The 20,825-nt window shown below is 47.2% G+C and overlaps 1 long non-coding RNA gene across 1 annotated transcript in view; it reads right to left on the bottom strand.

Annotated features, from left to right (window-relative positions):
• LOC147691892 (uncharacterized) overlaps window positions 1-4,798 on the bottom strand; it is a 67,300-nt gene extending 62,502 nt beyond the window's left edge. The window contains exons 1-2 of the long non-coding RNA XR_015299798.1: window positions 4,724-4,798; window positions 1,158-1,196 (exon numbers count right to left, since the gene is read on the bottom strand). This is a non-coding gene — a long non-coding RNA (uncharacterized LOC147691892). The remainder of the gene's footprint in view (window positions 1-1,157; window positions 1,197-4,723) is intronic.
• Window positions 4,799-20,825: the final 16,027 nt, after the last annotated feature.

Here is a 20,825-nt window from a genome sequence, read left to right as displayed (position 1 = left end):
GACTGATAGGTTTGTATGTGTCAGTGATTAAAGGTAGATATAGTTAACCTATATCTTAGTTAGGGGTCCATGCACCACCTTACCCAGGCTGCAGTAGCAGTCCTGTGGTTCAATTTTTGAAGGCTTCCCAGGGGTGGTAACAGTGAAACACCAGCAAAAAGTCGGGGTAACCATAGTAAGCAGATCCTACTCTCCTACAGATGCGATTCTCATATCTTTGCAGACTCCCTTCTTATGATACTCCATACGCACCACATTTCCTAAACAAGACATAGTCATTTGTTTGCAAGTCTTTTGAGTGAATTAGTACTGGACCTGCTCTGAATTTCATGTACATCACTTCAAGTGCTCTGGTTTCATGCATTTCCAATCAATCCAGATACTAATAGCCATTTAGAAATGTAGATGTTTGAGCCATGGCCTTTGTCTTGTGAAGGTCAAACAGAGCACAATGCAAAGAGACACTAAAGAGACACCACATCGATTCTGATACCCGCACACAGCACAGTACAAAATAGCGGTGAAGAATAAAGGCAATGAGGACATTGTTCATCTCTTCATACAGACAATACAGAGAGACTCAGGACCTAGTGCTTTTTAAATTTCAAATGCATGTTAATGTGCAGCATTATTGTACCATGAAGCCAATCAGTTAGAGGTGCAGCATATGCAGGGACACATGCACCCAAGATGAAAAGAGTGGCACACAAGTCAAATAAAAGGGATAATTTGCACACTGATGTCTAGCCCTGTTTCAGCAATATGTTGGGGTGACCTTCCATGTGCTGGACCTCTGTGCACCCCATGTTTCTCACATCTAAGCAATACTTAGATGGGTCCCCTCAAAGTATCACTAGCAGAGGGAAGAGCAAAGATGAAGAGAGCTAGTGAAGAGTCTTCTTCTGTCACATCACATTCACAAACAGCACATTTTGTAGGGGTAATGAGTTAATAAAGAGTTATCACACTTCATGCCCTTCTCAAACACAGCAAAGCACAGAGGAACAGAGAAGAAATAAAGAGGCTCTGATCTGTATTTCTTTTGTGCTCCTACACAGCAGTCTGGTTTCACAGAAAGAACATTATAAGAACTGCCAGAGGTTTCACATGTTACCGGCACTAATAATCCTCTTTCACTTGGTGACTTGGGACTGTACCTGTTGCTTGGCCTTTGGTGGTGTCTGGTAGACTGGTCACTGAGGAGGAAAAAGGATATATGTTATCCTATTACATTTACCTGATGACAGGTAAAATAATCATGTCTAAAGTATTACCAGGTAAAAGTAAGCATACACGGGATAGACTACAGCTCCTTTCTTGTCTGTATAATGCAAACATTGTATATAATTGGGTATTTTTAGAATAACAATAACAGAACATCATCTGACATAAAATGAATTACCCCATTGGGTGTAGATTTTCTATTATTGGGTTATAAGACCTAGTTCGTGTTTGTTGGCTACTTGCCACTATGGTCAGACGTCAGCCAAAGGAGAAAAGAAAAATGTCTTTTCTGAGTCCCCTCACTCACCAAGGTTTCCCCACGGTGACATGCTTCATCATTGGGGCCATTCCAGCTCTCTACGAACTGGGGCGTGCCACGACTTGCGAAGTTACGTAGGAGCACTTATTGAAGGACTATGTGTTGTGCAATGTGAGGTGGAGTGGGTGTTGGTGATTAAAAATACTGCTCTAGTGGGCCTCAAATAATCTTTATTCCTGCTTCTAGGTAGGTATGCTTAACAAGCATTTACAATGCAACGGTTTCGCCTTTGACAAAGTTAGAGCCCATGCATCCTTCCTCACACCCATGCATCCACAACCCTGCGCATCACTCCCTGCGCACATCCCCTGCAACCACCCCCGGTCAAGTGCCCCGCTGTACATCACGGACAGATGCCACCACCACCCATGGCCCCACCCTCGGACCCCCCAACAAACTCTCTCTTACCTCAGGGCCGGAGACACCTGCAGGGCAAAGAGAGACATTAGAGGGTGGGGAGTGAGAGTTGTCGGGTGAGAGGGACCGAAGCCCCTCAGGATAGAAGGCGTGTGGAACGAGATGGGGTGTTTGAAGAGAGAGGGGGACCCCGTCAGCAGTTAGTTTCCTCGGGGCGGGGGTTGGGGCCCGGCTCGAACACCAGCAGGGGAGGATGGGTACAGGGGCTGATGGGCACCGCTCGGGTCTGGTGAGGGGGCGTGCAGACGCGGGGGGCACAGAGCTCTTCAGGACCTCTTTTCTTATCACGGTGCTGGAAGAGAGAGTGGGGGCCGGCGTCCTGTAGTCCAGGGGGCGGGGGGGGGGGGGGCTCAGTGTCCGTGCACTCCACTCTGCGTGTGCTGCTGACCAGCCTTTACAGTGCTGTCAGTACAAAATCTTAAGGGTCGGACTACATAAATGTGCCCAGTGCAGTGACAAGTTTCTCTTTGTTTGTATGTGTCCTGCATATATTTGTTTAGTCCTTCCTTAATGTCCATACAACACAGACCACGTAACAATATAACAGACAAACCTGAGAAGAACCTACAAATTCCATATACTCAGCACCTGTGACCCTGCTTTGTTTCAGAGGATTGTGAACTGTATATCCCTGCATCGGCAATACATAAATTATGATTTGGTACACTTTGGCAGAGACCAGTAAATATTGACAAACACTTTAGCGACCACTACCAGAAACAGGTGTTTAACGCAGGCACCTGTAGAGCAAGGGGGAGAGGGGCAGGCCCAACCCTTTAGGGGTCCCCATTGAACCCAGGACCAATGAATATTGGGGAGACTCAGGGGGCCCTCAGCACATTTTGCAGGGGGACATCATTTTGCATTACGCCATTGCCCAGAACATAGTTGCACTCAGGCAAAACCAGGCCATTTCTACTTGGCACAGACGTTAAGACCAGATTTACCTAAAAACAGGCAACATAGCTCTGGATGAAAATACACAGCCCTGTGTTGCTTGTATGGGAGAACATTGTGCAGTATTTACTTCTTGCAGCATTGATGTAATACACTGGGCTAAACATGCTGAGCGGACGGTAAGCTAAATAATTACACCACAACGCAAAGGTGAGTGAGTAGAGTCCTGCCCGAGATCTGTACTCGAGGCACTCGAGGTACACCCTCCATCCCAAATTTCTATCTGTAAACAACTGACCAAGGTCAAGCCTTGGGAATGTGTCATTCTGCCCAAATTCCTCATGGCACCTGGGAAACGAGCCCCCGGGTGCCTCTGCCGGCTCGTGTGATCGCATCCCATGGCGGTAGAGAGAGCCTCACACCGTTCAGGGGATCCGTGCCGCTGCAGCAGCCGTGTGCACCCTGCGTGCGGAGCCACGCAACACCCGAGCAACACAGCACTCACCGTGGGCGGAGGCGCGGGGCTGCAGCTGTCCTACTCGGCAACACCTGCCCGGCAACGTCCTCCGCTTCTTCCGGGGCTCCCTCCAGGCAGGCCACGGGAGCCCCGCGTGGGCCGCCATACTTCTTGTGGGCCGCCGTCTTCCTTCTTCCCCTGGGCGGCGGGGGGGCGGGCCCTTCCGGCCGGCCGCGCTAGGATTGGCTGGCCGGCCGGCCGGCTGAAGAAACCTCGGAGAAACCTCGGAGAGGACGAGGGGGGCGGGCGGGAGAGGACGAGGGGGGCGGGAGAGGACGAGGGGGGCGGGAAAGGACACGGACGTCGGGAGGGAGGCGGAAAACGTGGGGACGGCGGGAGGAGGGACACAAGGCAGGACAGCAGCAAGCACGGCCCGGCCGGACCAGACACGGGGGCGTTCCCGGCGTCGCGTGACGTCGCCAAAGCCAAAGAATCTCGGGAACGCCCCCGTGTCTGGTCCGGCATTGATGGACAGGCCCCTCGTCCAATGGCTAGGCTCCATTTATGGAGCTAGCCAATCGGACGGGGGGGCGTGTTCCATAGTGCTTACTATACTCATTAGATTTCTCTGGAGGAGGAGCCTAACGGCTCCGCCCCCCAGCGAAACCTAAAAATGGGGTAGACACTGTGTACCAAACTATAATGGGAAAGGAATCAGTGTGCGGTCGACATGTTTCGAGCTTCCCCTAGCTCTTCCTCAGGACCACACAGGGACCAGCCCTGTGTATGCCGCTCCTAATTTATCCTAAATTGGAAATAACCATAAACAAACAATAATGTACGCTGCTACTAATAAAAGCATGCATTTAATTACATATAATTTCTAATTCTGGAAGTATACCTGTAAAAATAAATGAAAACATTTTTAGAAATAAACCCCCCTCCTTTGAGCGGGGGTACACATTATTCCTCCAAATTTGCATATCAATATGGGTGGATTTGCACCATATTGGTGCATGCAGACTCTCAATCCAGTGAGTGAGTCTAGAAAAAATACTGGTGGTGAAGGGTGTGAATTCACACATATAAAAAACACAGGACTTTATATGACAATTTAAAACACACACGTTCTTTCAGACAAATGACAACATAATTGCTTGATAATAGCGGGAACCATTACTTGTCACTGTGCCTAATAGCACTTCATGGTCACGGCGGGTGCCGGTGCCTCCTATAAACAATCCTAAAAATTGGGAATGAAATTGGGAGAGAGTAAGAAGAACGGCTGTGATTGTTTGCAGTTTTTTGTAAAACGAAAGAAACGCTAAAGGACCTCTTTAAAATGACTACAAGGGTGTTGCCTATACCCTCGTTTGTTGTGTAACCTGTTCGGGAGAGAACAAACTTACTTTATACTCGGAGACACCGCGCTCAGAACACCTATTCAGCTTCCCTGCCGGACCACATCTTAGCGTGTCTCGAGGCAGGGGAGCTTTTAAAAGTACTTCCGTGTTCCGCGTTTCCGCATGTGGCGGCACGACTAGACCGAAACCTGATTAGAAATGGCAGCCACCGATTGGCAAGAATGGCGGCCATTTTAGGTAGGTTGTGCTGATAGACATACTCACTGTTGTCACTGGCTGGCGAGAGTTCGGCAACCTCTAATAGTGCAACCCCAGTATTTAGTAATATATGGTGATTAATGGTCCAAAGTAATGAAATAAAGTAAACTTCGCTAGGAGATGTTATCATAATCAATACATTCTATTACAATTGTAAGACAGAGAGGGGCCTGGTAAGAGGAGTCTTTTCAGCAGGAATCTTATAATGATAGACAAGACCATTGCTGATTATTAATAGGCGCCCTGGATGACAAATATGGCTGACATCTTAGGCAAGTCGCGCTGTGGACCATTATCGCCACTGCCTGATGATTATTATGTGACGTGTAATATTGCCACCAAATTATTTGGAAATGCAGGCCCAGCTTGAATATGTTTACTTGGAAATGTTGTCGCTGACAAAAAATCAAGTCAGTGGTGATAAGAGTACGTCAGTAACTGGCCAGTATAGGAGTCCTTCAGCTCTGACCCAGGTTAAACATTTCTTATTGGTCACAAAATGGATAATATGTCAGATATGTGAGGCGGTTGTCTATCATACCTGTATTAGGTTGTCCAAGTTAACTACTTCATGTAGGTCATGGTAGTTACAGGATGGATAGTAGGGATAACATGTACAATTTGTAGGTGGTTGGCTTACATACCCTGTATTAGTTTGTGGAAAACAAAAGGTTACTGGTATTACATTAAGCTCTGAGTGTGGTTTGAGGGGGTCGTTCTACCATTTTTGGTTCTGGAATTAGGTGAAAACACCCCAAGGTATATCGTCATTGAGTCCTTGTGTGTCGGTGTGGAGTTTAAACACCCAACGTTGTTCAGGCTCATGTAGTGTTTTCTCAAGGTTATCTTTTTGTTTTATGTGTTCCAACACTACCCATTTGAGATAATTTGGTGTGTGTTGCTTCTCAATGAAGTGACTTGTCATTCTTGTGGTTGCCCGTTTGCATCTAATGTTGCTTCTGTGCTCCACTATTCATGTGCTCACCTTTCTTGTCGTCATTCCTACATAGTGTAGGTTGCATGTGCAGGTAATCAAATAGATCACTCCTGTGGTATTGCAGTTGGTAAACTGACGTAATTCCCACGTTGTGTTGTTATTCATGGTTACCTTTTTGGTAGCTGTGGTTAAGTGGCATACACAGTGAAGTAGTGTGGCTCACTGGTTAGAGGCGGCAGACCCGAGAGCAGAGGACGGCCCGGGACCAGGGTTCGATTCCCGGCGCGGCAGGTTTCTGGACCAGGGTCAGCGGACTCGATAATTCTCTCGCCTCGGTGCCCACTCTGATCAGCGATCACACTCGGCAACTCTGGGCATTAGCTTGCCTCATCTTCACTAACGGCCCCACCAGACCGCCGGGGATGCCTGGTCTCACCCTGGAGATACCCATTAAGGGACCATCTCTCAGGGAAGCCAGGAAGGGTTTCGCAGCGGTTGAAGCGCCTTGGGACCCTACGGGTAAGTAGTGCGCTATATAAATGCCAATACATTTACATTTACATTTACATTTACTGCAATTACTGCAGGGATAATGTCCTGCAGGTAAAGGTCTCTTTTACAAAAAGAGGTGGATATGCTACAAAAGGGAATGAGGCCTAGGCCTTTTTCTTTCTCTTTTGTGCCTACTGCTATGTTATTTTGTGACAGAGACTCCCATTCTGACGACGGGGAATGATACAAAAGCATGGGAATCTATGAAAGTTCCAATGCTGGGGCAAGTACACATTAACAAAAAACAAATAAAAAACAAATAAACTCTCCTCCATTTGCACAGAATGGGTTTTGAGATGATAAAAGTGTGTGAGAGGTAAGGGAAGCAACATGGAGACATGGTAAGGAATGTGTGAGGGAGAGTGCCGATGAATAATCACCCTTGTAGGGTGAGGAGGAGATCCTGTGATGCATTTGCCTATTCTGACATACTGTTAAGTGCTTCCAATAAGCGGTTGCCAGAGGTAGGCGAATTTCCTATCAGAGTTGGCCGGGTTGTGCGTTATGCGCTCCAATGGGAGCGCGCGCCAAATTCTGTGGAACCATTGTACAGCAGATGGTGGATCAGTCTTCATCCAATACAATGTGATCAGTTGCTTAGCAGCTCTAATCGCATTTCTTACAAGCTCCCATTCGGAGAGAGTCATACACTTCAGACCATTCGGCATCTCCTCTAAAAGAAGGGTGGCTGGGGGTGCCAGGAAGGGGTAGACCAAAGTTCTCCTGATGTGGCCCAAAATATCCTTCCAGTAGGTGTGTATGAGCGCGCAGTCCCACAAAACATGCATAAAGTTGCCCTGTGCCTGGTTGCAGCTCCATCATATGATGGTAGTAGAGGGGTAGATGTGGCAGAGTTGTGAAGGGGTGAGGTACCATTGGAACATCATTTTATATGGTGACTATCTCTGTGGGAGGCTACAGAATGTTTTGGGTATGTCCCACCATATAAGTTCCCAGTATTTGATGTCAAGTCTCTTCCCAACTCTGCTGCTCATCATTGTTGGTTTAGGAGAGCCATTTAAGGTTTGGAATCCTGTAAAGCACGGTATGTCTTAGATATCAGTCCTTCGTACAATTGAAGTAACCTTACAAAGCACGTCAAAGGTCTGGTGGGTGCTTCTAACTTGGAGGGGTGTACACCAACCGACCTATCGCAATGCGGCACCGCCTGACGTCACCCTTTCTTTGCTCGCAGCAGTTCCCCTCCTTTACAATTCGCTTCACACCCTTACATGCGTCTCATTCACACTCTGAAGTAATTATCTGTCCACGAAATGACCGGACAATCACTTCTCTGACTGTCTGTCCACCAAACGACCGAACAGTCTCGCAAAACTGTTGACCTCAAATCAGGAACCTGTACATCCATGAAACGACCGGACAATCGCCTCCAAGTCAGTCGATAGGATTCAACTCTTGATGTTCCACATACAGCAACCTACGACCAGTTTCGGTCACTCACGCACTCACACATACGCTCCCTATCATCCGTGGGTTGTCAACGACATCTCATTACTCCCTAAATCTCTGGTCAACAATCTCGACTCTGGGTGTCTTCTACACCACAATCTCTTATCCTGAGATATCAAAATCAAATTCTTGGCACGTGCGCGCTTACAGTCCAAACCTCAATCACTCGACTCCCATTCTAACTCCGCAAGACATCACACACTCAAATCAACACCTCAATCTAACAAACATCACCCTGTTCATACTCAAGCTACCACGAACTGCTACTTCCGCCGCACCTCTACTCTCGGTCGCTTTCCATCAACTGCCATCATCCTCCGCTTACAATCCAATGGATCACCATTGCTCGAACTCTATGGGACTCAGCAATCTCTTATCCTGATCTAGATCTCCCCTTACTATCAGAGGTAACCATCCTACCCTGCTACCAACTATTAAAGCTGGATTCTTATCTTACCTTACCATCCCTAAGAATCCTCAGGTCGACTGAACCTTTTTACCTGCTGATTAGTGTGAAGGGAAGAAAATCTAATTTCTCAATATAGCCAATTGAACTTCAACTTTATACTCCAAAAATCACTGACTCTGAATTTCAAACTTTAGGGTTTATTACAAAGCCAAAAATAGTTGCACATACACGCACCTCATCAAAAGGTTAAGAAAGTAAATGGGCATTAATACAAAGAATATCCTACGCAGGAGTCTCATCCGACTCAGAATGAGGAGAATAGTTAACTCCAAAAGCATCAGCCAACCAATAACTGCTCCAATCTCTATGCTAGACATCATTAACCTAAAAGTAAAAGCAATTAGCCTATCCCTACGCTGCGGATGTGGACTATCTGTGATTATGATGCACCCCTACAATTTTAGAATAACATGGCGCTCTATCATCTCTATCTCCTCTTTCAAATAGGGCATATTTTGCTTCGGTCCTTGGCAGGTGGTTGTGTTTCTGTCCCTGACTGGGTCCCAGGCCAAGGTAAGATCCCTGCCCGGGATGATATCTCCTGTGGCGTTGTTCAGGAGGTGTTTCAGTGTTGTCCGTAAAAAGGTGTCCTGCGCAAAGTTGAGGGCATACATGTTCACTAGAGTGAGAGTGGTGTTACCCTTTTTCACTACCAGCTTAAGGAATCTACCCTCCGAATCTCCAACAGTGGCGTTAGGTGGGCCTCCTATGTAACTCTTGCATAGCAATGTGACCCCTGCGGCTTTAGTAGATTTGGAGACCCAGAATTGGTGGGGGTTGCATCTGTGGCAAATGCAAAAGTTGTTGGCTTTCAGTAGGTGCGTCTCCTCGAGGAATTTGTCATTACGGTCTTGCTGACAACGTTAACTAAGATATCTCCATATTTGCCGATGCTTGTTTGGGGAGTTTAGCCCCCTTACATTAAGTGAGAGTAGTTTAAATGTGTGCAGGATAGCCTTTGCGTTCAGTTGATTACAATTGAGAACTACCTACTGCATGCCAGTCTGGAGCGCAGGGTAAGAGCTGTGTGTCTGTCATAGTGCTCTCAATTCCTTTGAGATTTCCTACCCTGGGGAGCATGGGGAAGGGGGTCAGAGAAGGTTAACATTGACAATGAAAAAAGGGCAACAAAAGGCCAACTGCATTACATCTCGTTAGTCTTCCCATAAAGTGGGTTGGAGTGTCTTTCATGCAACTACATGTGTGGGTAGTTCCACAAAGGTCTTGAGTGTGGCTAAGGGCCTCTTGAATGGGAGACAACACTCAATTACAGACATAGGTTCTCGCCTTCTCCTGAATCAAGAAGGACCGCAAGGCTCCCCAGTTGGAGGACATTACAGGGTCAGATGGGTCTGTTAGTTTTCCTCCAGGAGGTCTTCCGAGGGGTGGAGTTCTGTTTAAATTTCAGCAGATGAGAAATCACATCTGCCTTGGCTTCCTCAGAGGAGCCGGTCTTGATCCTTCATGTTCAATTTCGTCGGGTTGGGAGTGCCATGCAGGGCGGAGCCCAGTTTTGTCTTGCCGGTGATCCTGTGCTTTCTCCTCGGGGAGATACCCAACAGAGTCCTCACCTATTGCAGTGAGCTGACTACTCTCTGTTTGCTGTTCCATTGAAATATCAAGCCGAAGTGGTGGCCCTACTGGTATTTGATATTACACTTCTACATGGTTGCTGTTATGTAAGTCCCTATGGCTCTTGAAGGTCGAGAGTGACAAGTCTTGAAAACCCTGGATTGTGGCTTCCCAGGAGATTAACTTCATTTGGCCCTGGCCCACTTCCAGGATTGCTTCTTTTTCCTCAAAAAACACCGTGTGCTCTGTCAAGTTTCAGGGGTAGGGGGCAGTGCTTTCTTACCCTTGATGGAGTGGAGAAGATCGGCCACAAAGCCCATGATGTTGTCTCCCTCCGCTCCCCTCAGAATGCCTCTGATCCGTAGGTGGTTCTGACAGCTCCTGTTTTCAAGGTCTTCCTACTTGAGTTGCAATTCAATATTTAGTTCTTCAAGCAATGTAAACCCCTTCCAGAGCATTTCCTGGTCTTCCGTTCGGGCGTCGGGAGATACTCTCTAGGGTGTCCATCCGATCCCCAGGTCAGCAACCTTTTTGCGATGCTCTCGCAGGTATGCTTTCAACTTAGTCTTAAGAGAGCCAATCTCACCCCAGATTTCAGTGAGGGATTTGTCCAAATATTCCTGCGAGAGAGGAATACCTGGTGATCCATTCTTCCCAAGGGGGGTCCATCTATCAGCAGAACCACTTGCCTGTTGTGTTGTGTACCCATAAAGTAACAATGCCATCCTTTTGGGGGTCTGCCCTTAACCATGCTACCACTTTGGACCTAGTGGGGGTTGGGTGGAGCTGCAGATAGGACACTTTCCCGGTCAGGATACTCTCACACCAGGGCACACGCAGCTGGCAGTGAGCTGTATTTGTTGGGACCAGCTCACAGCAGGCTGTGCATGTACAGCAGCTGAGCACCTATGGTTGTGATGTGACCAGACATGCTGCATTGACACTGGAGACATCCATTTGGCTTGTAGAGGCTGAGATCAACAGCTGACATGAGAGGGAGGCAGGGCTGTCAAAGCTGTGTTCTACCTGTTGTTGCTAACTTGAAGGTAGGGGGGCCCAAAGCGCAGTAGATGGGTTAAGCGTTTTTCTCCCTGGTGGATCTAAGGGCAATTACTGGTTCCCGAGGGCTTCTAACTGCCATATGGGCCTCATGCATGCGCCCTCTCCCTACACCTCTACAAACCCCCGCTTACAGGGATACTGGGAGCGGGTATTCTCTATAAGGCCACTGGAGAGGGGGAGAGGATTACCAAGTGAGGTAGTTCCTGTGTGCCAACTAGGGCATTTCAGGTCGAGTCCGGATGGAGCTCCGTCCCATCGAAGTGATCTAGGAGATTGACTCAGAGCTGGCTGTCCTCGCTTGCAGGATTGTTTCTCGCCTCTCAAGGGGGCCCATCTCCAGCAGCTGTGCTCCACCGCAACCATTACTCACTCTGGGAGTTCCCATCGCAGCTCTCGCTGCAGCGCCGACTGTCTTCAAGCACTCAGGTGAATCATCTGCCCCCGTTCGTGGCCTCGCCACTTTCAAAATAGCGGTCAAAGTTACAAGGGTTTTGCCAGGCTGCTGTATGGGCTCCCTGCGATGTTTGCTCCATGCTGCGTTCACCAGGAGCAATCCCCAGGCTTCTTTGTAGACAGCAATTCACCTCTGGCACCCGGGTAGGGCCCCTACACATGGCCTCCTCGCCTACAAGATGGTGGCTGTAATCAGACACAGGTTTCAGTGGGATGCAGTGTTGCTTGGGTTCTCCCCTGTGATCCATAGAGTTCTCCTGCATTTTGGCAGATCCCCGAGCTTCCCGAGCTATTTCCCTTTGGTAAAGGGATCAGCTCTAACTGGGGTTGATGGGGAAAGTGTGCTGGGCCAGAGCAGAGCAGAGTAGGGCGAAGGATCTCCTTACTCCATGAGCAGTAAGCCACGCCCATCCTGTATTAAACTTTTAATTCAACTAACAAGTTTGAAACAATTATCCTTTTCATTTTTAACTCATCAAGTTGACATGGTGCATTAGAATTCTGATTAAGAAATGTTTTTCTGTGCTCAAAAATAGTCTTCTGTGTGAGCACTGCACAAAAAAAGTGATAAATAAATGTAATCAAACATAAACATATGAAAATCATCCTGTTTTAACGTTTACATTCTAATGGAATGCAAGCTTAACTGTGCGCTCAAAAAGTATTTGTGTTTCTTCCGCATTTCACTGTTTAGAATATGCAAGCAGCCTTTGTTGTGGGTTAAGGTGAGGCCATCAGTTCACAACATGGGGACACGTCCTTTCAATGATCGATCTAGTGGGAACAACGTCCGCTCAAACCTGGGTAGGAACACGTTCCAAGTGCTTCGAACTTTAACTTGTGGCTTTTTCAAAGCAGAGATTAAGGAGAAATGGCTTTTTGACAGTGCTTTGCTTTCACTTCAAACTTTTACTAAAATCCATTTTTCTCTGTTGATTATGAGAGTCATGCTCTGGTGAAATGCATAGAAAACCGATGGCAGTTTGCAATCAGTATGGACCTGATGTACAGTCTTGTGCGTGCTATTCCTGCGCCAATAATTTGCAAACTGTTTTTGATTTTGAGATGTGACCTGTGTTCTAAATAGGAAGGGTCACAAAGGGGGAGATTTACTAAGATTTTGCGCCGTGTTTGCATCACAAAAGTGACACAAAACGGCGCAAAATCTTTTTTTCCTAATTAATTTTCAAACGCTAAACTTGTTTAGTGCTGGAAATAACAAAAAAGTAATGCAAAGCAGCGCATTGCGCTGCTTTGCCTTACTTTGCACCATGGGGGCGTGCCAAGGGTGGTGCATGGGCGTTCCCATGCAACCACCCAAGGTTTCTTATGCTAAACCCAATTCACTAAGAACAGTAGATTGAGTTTAATATGAGAAAACTGCGTCCTTTTCAACTAGGCACAAGAAAAGAGAAGTGCTTGCATTTCTCCTTTCTTTTCCGACTCTGCGTGCGTGCTGCACTGTGCAGCACGTATGCAAAGTGGGAAAAGCTTTGCATCGTGCTGCTCTGCATTACTTTGCACCGTGGTGGCGTGCCAATGGTGGTGCATGGGCGTTCTCATGCAGCCACCCACGGTTTCTCAGGCTAAACCCAATTTACTAAGACGAGTAGAATGAGTTTAAAATGGGAAAACTGTGTCCTTTTCAACTAGGCACAAGGAAGGAGAAATGTTTGCATCTCTCCTTTCTTTTCTGACTTTGCGTGTGTACTGCACTGTGCAGCACGTATGCAAAGTAGGAAAAGCTTTGCATCGTGCCTAGAATAGTATTTTGTGTAGGAAGGGCACTTTTCCTGTACAAAACCTGTGCAACACTCATGCACACATCCTAGCGCTAAGGTGTGTGCATGGCGCACAACAGCTGAAATCAGCGCCGGCACACGGGAAAGGGAGGGAGAGAGCCACATCTTTAAAAATATGGCGCTCTTCTGCTTCCTCCCTGTAACGCAACGCAGCGCAGCCTCGCAGGGCTGTGCTGCGTGGAGATTTTGTAAATCTCCCCCAAATTGATCAGTCGCAGGCAGTTACAGAATGAGTTGCCTAAGGAATAATTATTAGGGAGGTCACTATTTGTAGCCCTCTGCTATTAGCTACAAAACTAGGATGTGGCCTGCAAGGAACAGTAGACCACTGTCCCTATATTGGCTAACCCAAACTGGATTTTCTTTTTAAATCAACCCATGCCCCCTAAAGGAATTGGTGCAGTCTCAATTTTTTTCCCTCTTTGAGATATCATCGGGTAAGACAATTACCTACTCCTACAGATGCCCTCAGACACTATTTTATAGGGGAAGTTATCCAACAGTGACACTTTCTCATTTTCAAATGAGCTGCTACCTCCTTTGCAGTGTTGGTGACTTTTCAAAGGTTCATAATTGCAGACACAAACTGTGATAAATCTCATGAATCCAGTCACCGCTGGCATCTATGGGGAGTGGTAGGACAGGAAAATGAGTGGTGGGTAAAAATAAAAAAAATTACTTACCTTAAACACGGCCTCTTCCACGAAGTACGTCGTCCTACTCCTGCTGCTGCAGCCCGACACGGCCCTAGCCAACTGCCTTGACCAAACCAATGCCTCTCACCAGCATGAAAACAGCACCAGGATTAGAGGGAGCAGCCTCTCTCGCTGCTCCCGAGTACACCGGAGCCCTGCACTTGCTCTAAGAGCATTCAAAATTCACATGTCTGGCTTGCTGTTGCCAGATGGCCGGCCAAAGAGACATGCACACGTTGCAAAGGGCACAGCAGTCCACCCTCCTCCCTGCTGCTGTCACTGTGCAAACCCTGCCCCATCCTGACCCTCCATTCAGGACGGGGAGATGAAAAATAAAATGGTAATAAATTAACTTGATCACCATTTTATTTTTAATCTCTAGCTCATGTGGGGGGCAATTTAGTTGGGGGCGACACTCCTACACTTTCAAGGAGCAGCCGTGTCTGCATAAATCACAGTTATGAGGGAGTACCCTTTTCATGCCTCCTCCTGACTGTGATTTAGATTAAGTAAAGAAACTCGTTTTGCATTTGAGGGGGCTTTTAAAAATAATAAAATGGGTTTTTACATTTGAAAATGCAGTTTTGTTGTTCCAATCGTGTTATCTTGTGAATTATGTAGTTTGTAATCACAAAATACTTTCGTACATTCCTTAGAATTGGACTTTCCAGTGGAACAAAACCATCCCTTTTGGACAAGTGGACAAGAACTATTTAGCAATGATGCACATAAGTGATGCGCCTGTCTCGAAAAGTAAGAATACATCACACATTTGGAAAGAAAACTAGATACATTTCGTAGGTGTATGTATACAGAGCACCTTATAATGAGCAATACTCAAAAAGTAGTTTAGTACTCAAAATGTACTATAGAAAGTCTGTCAGAGAGAGCTATTTTACCTTACCTTTCTTGTATCATCTCATTATCTAAAACAAAACATCAATATTATTAGCTATGAGTTTTAAACACAGGTCTGTAATTATTCTGAAAACAATACATCCTAAAGAAATGCTACGAGTTTGTGACAAGGTGCAAACATTAGTTCTGAACTTTTACCTTGTAATGATTCAAGTTTTTTATTCGCATTTCTGACATATGTTTTCTTGGTCACAGACAAAAATATTCACTAGATTTGTTGAACCCAAATAGCTGCCATGGGGAAGCGTTTCCATTTACGTTGGGGAAAGCATCCTTTAACTTTTCCTTGATTTATGATCAAAACACATAAATGCCTTAATGCCATGTGTTTGTTTGTCCCCAGAATTCTTAAAAAAAAGGGTTTACAAATATTTCTACTTAAAAATCCCCCATGGACACAGCAGTTTTAGATAACCACAGCCCCATTAGAAAATGAAACCATATTCTTTGGAACAGCTGATGAAATTGTGTGTAGCCAAAAGGAGGAGGGCTTTCACAGGGACTGGTGGGTTCTAACGAACAAGTTACTTACCTTCGGTAACGCTTTTTCTGGTAGATACTATATCTGCCTGTGGATTCCTCACCTTGTGAATATCCCCTTGCGTCAGCAACATTCGGAAATTCTTTTCGTAGCCTTGCGCCGACGTGGACTTGGACGTCATAGAGACACGGCATCGCACGCGACTCCGCTGACGTCACCGATGCCTACAATAGGCCCACGCCGGCGTGATGACATCAGTTCCGCCCTTTTTTCCGTGCCATCGAGGCACACGGACGGACCAATAACAGTAGAAATATAGATAGTATACACAGCACACAATAGCCAAGGAGAAACACACAGTGTGAAACAAGCGCAAGAGAGCAATGGAAACATCTCCTTAACATTGCAAAATATATACAATATATTACAGTAACTCTGGTATAGAAGAGTGGACAACGGGGAGGCGGGCGGGTCAGTGAGGAATCCACAGGCAGATATAGTATCTATCAGAAAAAGCGTTACCGAAGGTAAGTAACTTGTTCTTCTGATAGATATATCTGCCGTGTGGATTCCTCACCTTGTGAATGAGTCCCACAGCAGTCCCCACTCCCGGAGGAGGGTGTCCACTCTTCTAAACCAGGAAATCATGAAGGACAGAGCGCGCAAAGTGGCCGTCCCTCCTCACCTCAGCATCCAAGCAGTAATGCTTCGCGAACGTGTGGAGGGAAGACCAAGTTGCCGCCCTACAAATGTCCTCTACAGGAACACCTCTAGCCAATGCTGAGGTAGACGACTTAGCTCTAGTAGAATGAGCCCTTATACCCTCTGGAGGTTCCTTACCGGCCAAAGAGTAGCAGATCTTTATACAAAGTACGATCCATCTTGACAATGTTTTTTTTATGGACCGCTCTTCCTCTTTTGCAGCCAGCAAACCCAACGAAGAGCTGATCATCCAAACGACAGTCTTTAGTTCTGTCCAGGTAAAAAGACACCGCCCTCTTAGGGTCCAGACGGTGTAACCTCTCCTCCTCCTTGGAAGGATGCGGGGGAGGATAAAAGGTAGGGAGGGTAATGGATTGACCAAGGTGGAAAGGAGTAACCACCTTAGGAAGAAAAGCAGCCCTGGTCCTAAGAACCATTCGATCAGCATGAATGGTCAAGAAAGGGGGCTTGGAACTAAGAGCTTGAAGCTCACTTACCCTCCTTGCTGAGGTTATTGCAACGAGGAAGACTGTCTTAAGAGTCAAAAGCCTCACAGGACATTTGTGAAGAGGCTCAAAGGGAGCACCCATCAAAAAGGTCAAAACAAGATTTAAGTCCCACTGAGGCACAATAAAAGGAGAAGGAGGGCACTTATTAGTGAGACCCTTCAGAAACCTTAAAACAACAGGAGACTTAAAAAGAGATGGCTGGTCAGGCAAGCAGAGAAATGCCGACAGCACTGAAAGATAGCCCTTAACTGTGGCAACAGCAAGCCCTTGCTGCGCCAGAGAGAGAGCAAACTGGAGAACATCAGATAAATGGGCTTTCAAAGGGTCAACTGCTTTCTCTCCACACCATGCAACAAATCTTGACCATCTGTAAGAATAGACAGATTTAGCGGAGTCACGCCTGGCTGATAAGATGACATCCACCACATCAGGCGGGAGAGAAAAGGAAATCAGGTTGCCCCGTTCAATCTCCAGGCATGAAGGTGCAATGTCTGGAGGTGGGGGTGTAGAACCTCCCCCTCCATCTGAGAGAGGAGGTCTGCCCTGAGAGGGAGACGGAGCGGCGGGTGAGAGGAGAGGTGGAGAAGATCACAACAGGTCGCAGAAATTCAAGAGTAACAACCGGATGTCCTCTCCAATACCTGTATCGTTAGGCGTCCCACAAGGATCTTCCCTATCACCAACCCTGTTCAACCTAGTTATGGAACCTCTCACCACCTTGCTCCAAGCATCCAATGTACTCTTTCACATGTACGCAGATGACACCCAACTATATCTCAAATTACAATCCCCCAACGACATTTTACTACTGAACTCTACGATCAGAAGCACTCAATCCTGGCTTGCTGATAATCATCTCAAACTCAATGCGCTGAAAACAGAATTCCTGCTGATCTCACCCCCGGCGAAGATCCCCATCACGCAAACCTGGCTTAAACAGTTAACTGCACTCAATGTCCAACCCATCATAGTGGACTCAGCGAAATCTTTAGGCATAACCCTCGACTCCAACCTTAACATGCAACATCATATCAGCAAGGCTACTAAGGGAGCGAACTTCCAAATCAATACACTGAGGAAGCTTAAACCCTTCCTGCCAGCCAAAGACTTCCAAACTGCAGTACAAGCTCTAGTTATCCCTCGAATTGAATACGGCAGCATCGCACTTTGCGGTCTCCCGTTAATCAGCACTGCACCCCTAAGAGCCTCTCTAAACGCTGCAGCCAGACTCATCACTGGATCAAAAAAACACTCGCACATCACCCCTGATCTGAAAACACTGGACTGGCTGCCTTTTGAAGCCAGAATACATCTGAAAATCGCCTGCATGACACACAAGGCTCTACACCTGAGCTCTCCCAGATACCTCACTCAGAAGCTGTCAATCTCTGGCGGCTCTAGAATCACTAGAGGCACAGACAACCTTCTGCTAAAACCTCGAAGATTCCGGAAGGTAAAAACATATAAACGCTCTTTCTCAGGAATGGCACCCAGGATCTGGAACGCACTCCCCCCTGAAACCAGGCTCATCTCCTCCTTCACTCTTTTTAAGAAAGAAGTAAAAGCCATTTTTATGGCCAAATACACTTGACCGATTAGCGTGGTTTTTGGAAGACCCTACTCCAACCTGTATTACTTTGCTCGAACTCTATGCATGTATGATCATGTATGATTATGTATCTCACCTGAATTAGTGTTGCTACTACCATCTACGCACACATTTAAATCGCTGTTCGAACTTTATGACTATGTATCTCACCTGTATTATCGATGCTACTGACTATCTATGCACACATTTAACTGTTATATTTGTATTATTGATGTGTTGTTCTACCTATGTGTAACCCCAATCTCTTGCTGGCATTATCGATGCCACTGATTATCTATGCACACATTTAACTGTTATATTTGTATTATTGATGTGTTCTACCTATGTGTAACCCCAATCTCTTGCTGGCATTCCCAGCCGTGTAAAGCGCTCTGATATCTGCAAAGATCCTGTTCGCGCTATATAAAACTTTCAAAATAAATAAATAAATAAATCTATATACCACACCCTTCTTGGCCAGTCCGGGGCGACCAATATGACTTGGCGAATCTTCCTCAGAACCAGAGGAATCAAAGGTATGGGAGGAAACACGTAAAGGAGCCGTCTTTCCCAACTCAACTGAAACGCGTCCCCCAAGGCTCCTCGCAACGGATACTGGAGACTGCAGAAGGACGGGCAGTGAGCATTCTCGCGAGTAGCGAAAAGGTCCACCTGAGGAGTCCCCCACGTCAGAAAAACGTGACGAACCACCTCCGGGTGAAGCCTCCACTCGTGGTCGGCAGAGAACTGCCGACTGAGACTGTCTGCTCGCACGTTCAGAACTCCGGCCAGATGATTTGCCATCAGACAAATCTGGTGGACCTGAACCCAGGACCAGAGTCGCAGAGCCTCTCTGCAGAGACACTGCGACCCCACTCCTCCCTGCTTGTTGATATACCACATCGCGGTCGTGTTGTCCGTCAGGACCTGGATCGACCGACTGCGAAGGGAAGGGAGGAAGGCCTTGAGAGCCAGACATATCGCCTGCAATTCCAGAAGGTTGATGTAAAGCAACCTTTCCTCTGGAGACCAAAGACCCTTGACCTCCAGTTCCCCCAGATGAGCACCCCACCCTAGAGTGGATGCATCCGTTATTACTGTGGCCACCGGAGGAGGCAGCTGAAAAGGCTTCCCTTGAGACAGGTTGCCTTCCACGCCCCACCAAGACAGATCCGCTGCAGCTTTTCTGGAGATCCTCACCGACTCCCTGAGATCCCCGTTGTGCTGATACCACTGCCTGCGGAGGCACCACTGGAGTGCCCTCATGTGCCAGCGTGCATGGTTGACCAACAGAATGCAAGAAGCCATCAGACCGAGCAGGCGAAGGACCTTCAGGACTGGAACGACCGCTCCATTGCAAAATAAAGGAATCATTTCCTGTATGTTGCGAATCCTTTGAGGAGGAGGTTATGCACGACATACAGTTGTGTCCAGTACAGCACCTATGAACAGGTTGCGCTGGGAGGGCACCAGGTGAGACTTGGGTACATTTATTGAAAAACCCAACCTGTACAACAACTGAGTTGTCTCTTGCAGATGATGGAGCACCTTCTCTGACGACTCTGCTTTGATCAGCCAGTCGTCCAAATAAGGAAATACCGGTATCCCCGACCTTCTGAGATGTGCTGCCACCACCGCCATCACCTTGGTGAAGACTTGAGGCGCAGTAGTAAGACCAAAAGAAAGGACCGCAAACTGGTAGTGTTGCGATCCCACCGTAAAATGGAGATACTTCCTGTGCGACTTCAGGATTGGGATGTGGAAATACGCATCCTGCAAGTCGAGCGACACCATCCAGTCCTCTTCTAGCAGTGCTTGAAGAACCTGAGCAAGGGTGAGCATCTTGAATTTCTCCTGTTTCAGATAGAGATTCAAGATCCTGAGATCCAGGATTGGACGAAGTCTGCCATCCTTCTTGGGAATCAGGAAATACCGGGAGTAGCATCCCTGACCCCTTTCCTGCTCTGGGACCACCTCTATTGCACGCTTTTGTAACAGAGTTAGCACCTCCTCCTGCAGAAGAGACAGATGTTCCTCGGTGCAAAAGCCTTGGCAAGGAGGGTAATTGGGAGGGAATTCCCGAAAGGGAAGGGCATACCCATTTTCTACAAGATTGAGAACCCAAAGATCTGATGTAACCAATTCCCAAACCTGTAGAAAATGGGTAAGCCGACCCCCCAACGGACCCACATGATTCTGAATAGCGGATCTAGGGCTGCTTTTCTGAGGCAGGGGGGTTGGAAGAAGAGGAGGAGGAAGAGGCCTGACGTCCACGAGGACGCGCTCCTTGCTTTCCCCTGTATGACCTGTACATAGAATTTTGCTGCTGCTGCTGCTGTTGCTGCTGCTGCTGACCTTGTCGGTAATTCCGAAAGGAAGAGCGACCAAAGCCCCTGAACCTCCTGTTGGTCGAAGAGCCCCTGATCTGGAGACCTAAAGACTTAGCTGTCGTTCTGCTGTCCTTAAATCTCTCCAGGGCCGCATCAGCTTTCTTCCCAAAGAGACCAGAACCATCAAAAGGAAGATTCAGCAAGGTCGCCTGAACATCAGCCGAAAAATCCAAGGATTTCAGCCAAGCTGACCTTCTAGTGGCGACAGCAGTGCCCATGATACGCGCCACAGAGTCCGCAGTGTCCAGACCACTTTGTATAACCTGGCGAGCCGCCGCCTGAGTATCAG

Source organism: Lissotriton vulgaris, chromosome 9 (assembly GCF_964263255.1).
Source record: "Lissotriton vulgaris chromosome 9, aLisVul1.2, whole genome shotgun sequence".
Classification (NCBI taxonomy): domain Eukaryota; kingdom Metazoa; phylum Chordata; class Amphibia; order Caudata; family Salamandridae; genus Lissotriton; species Lissotriton vulgaris.
Note: the sequence above shows the minus strand (reverse complement) of the source record. Positions and strands in the feature narration are given on the sequence as shown.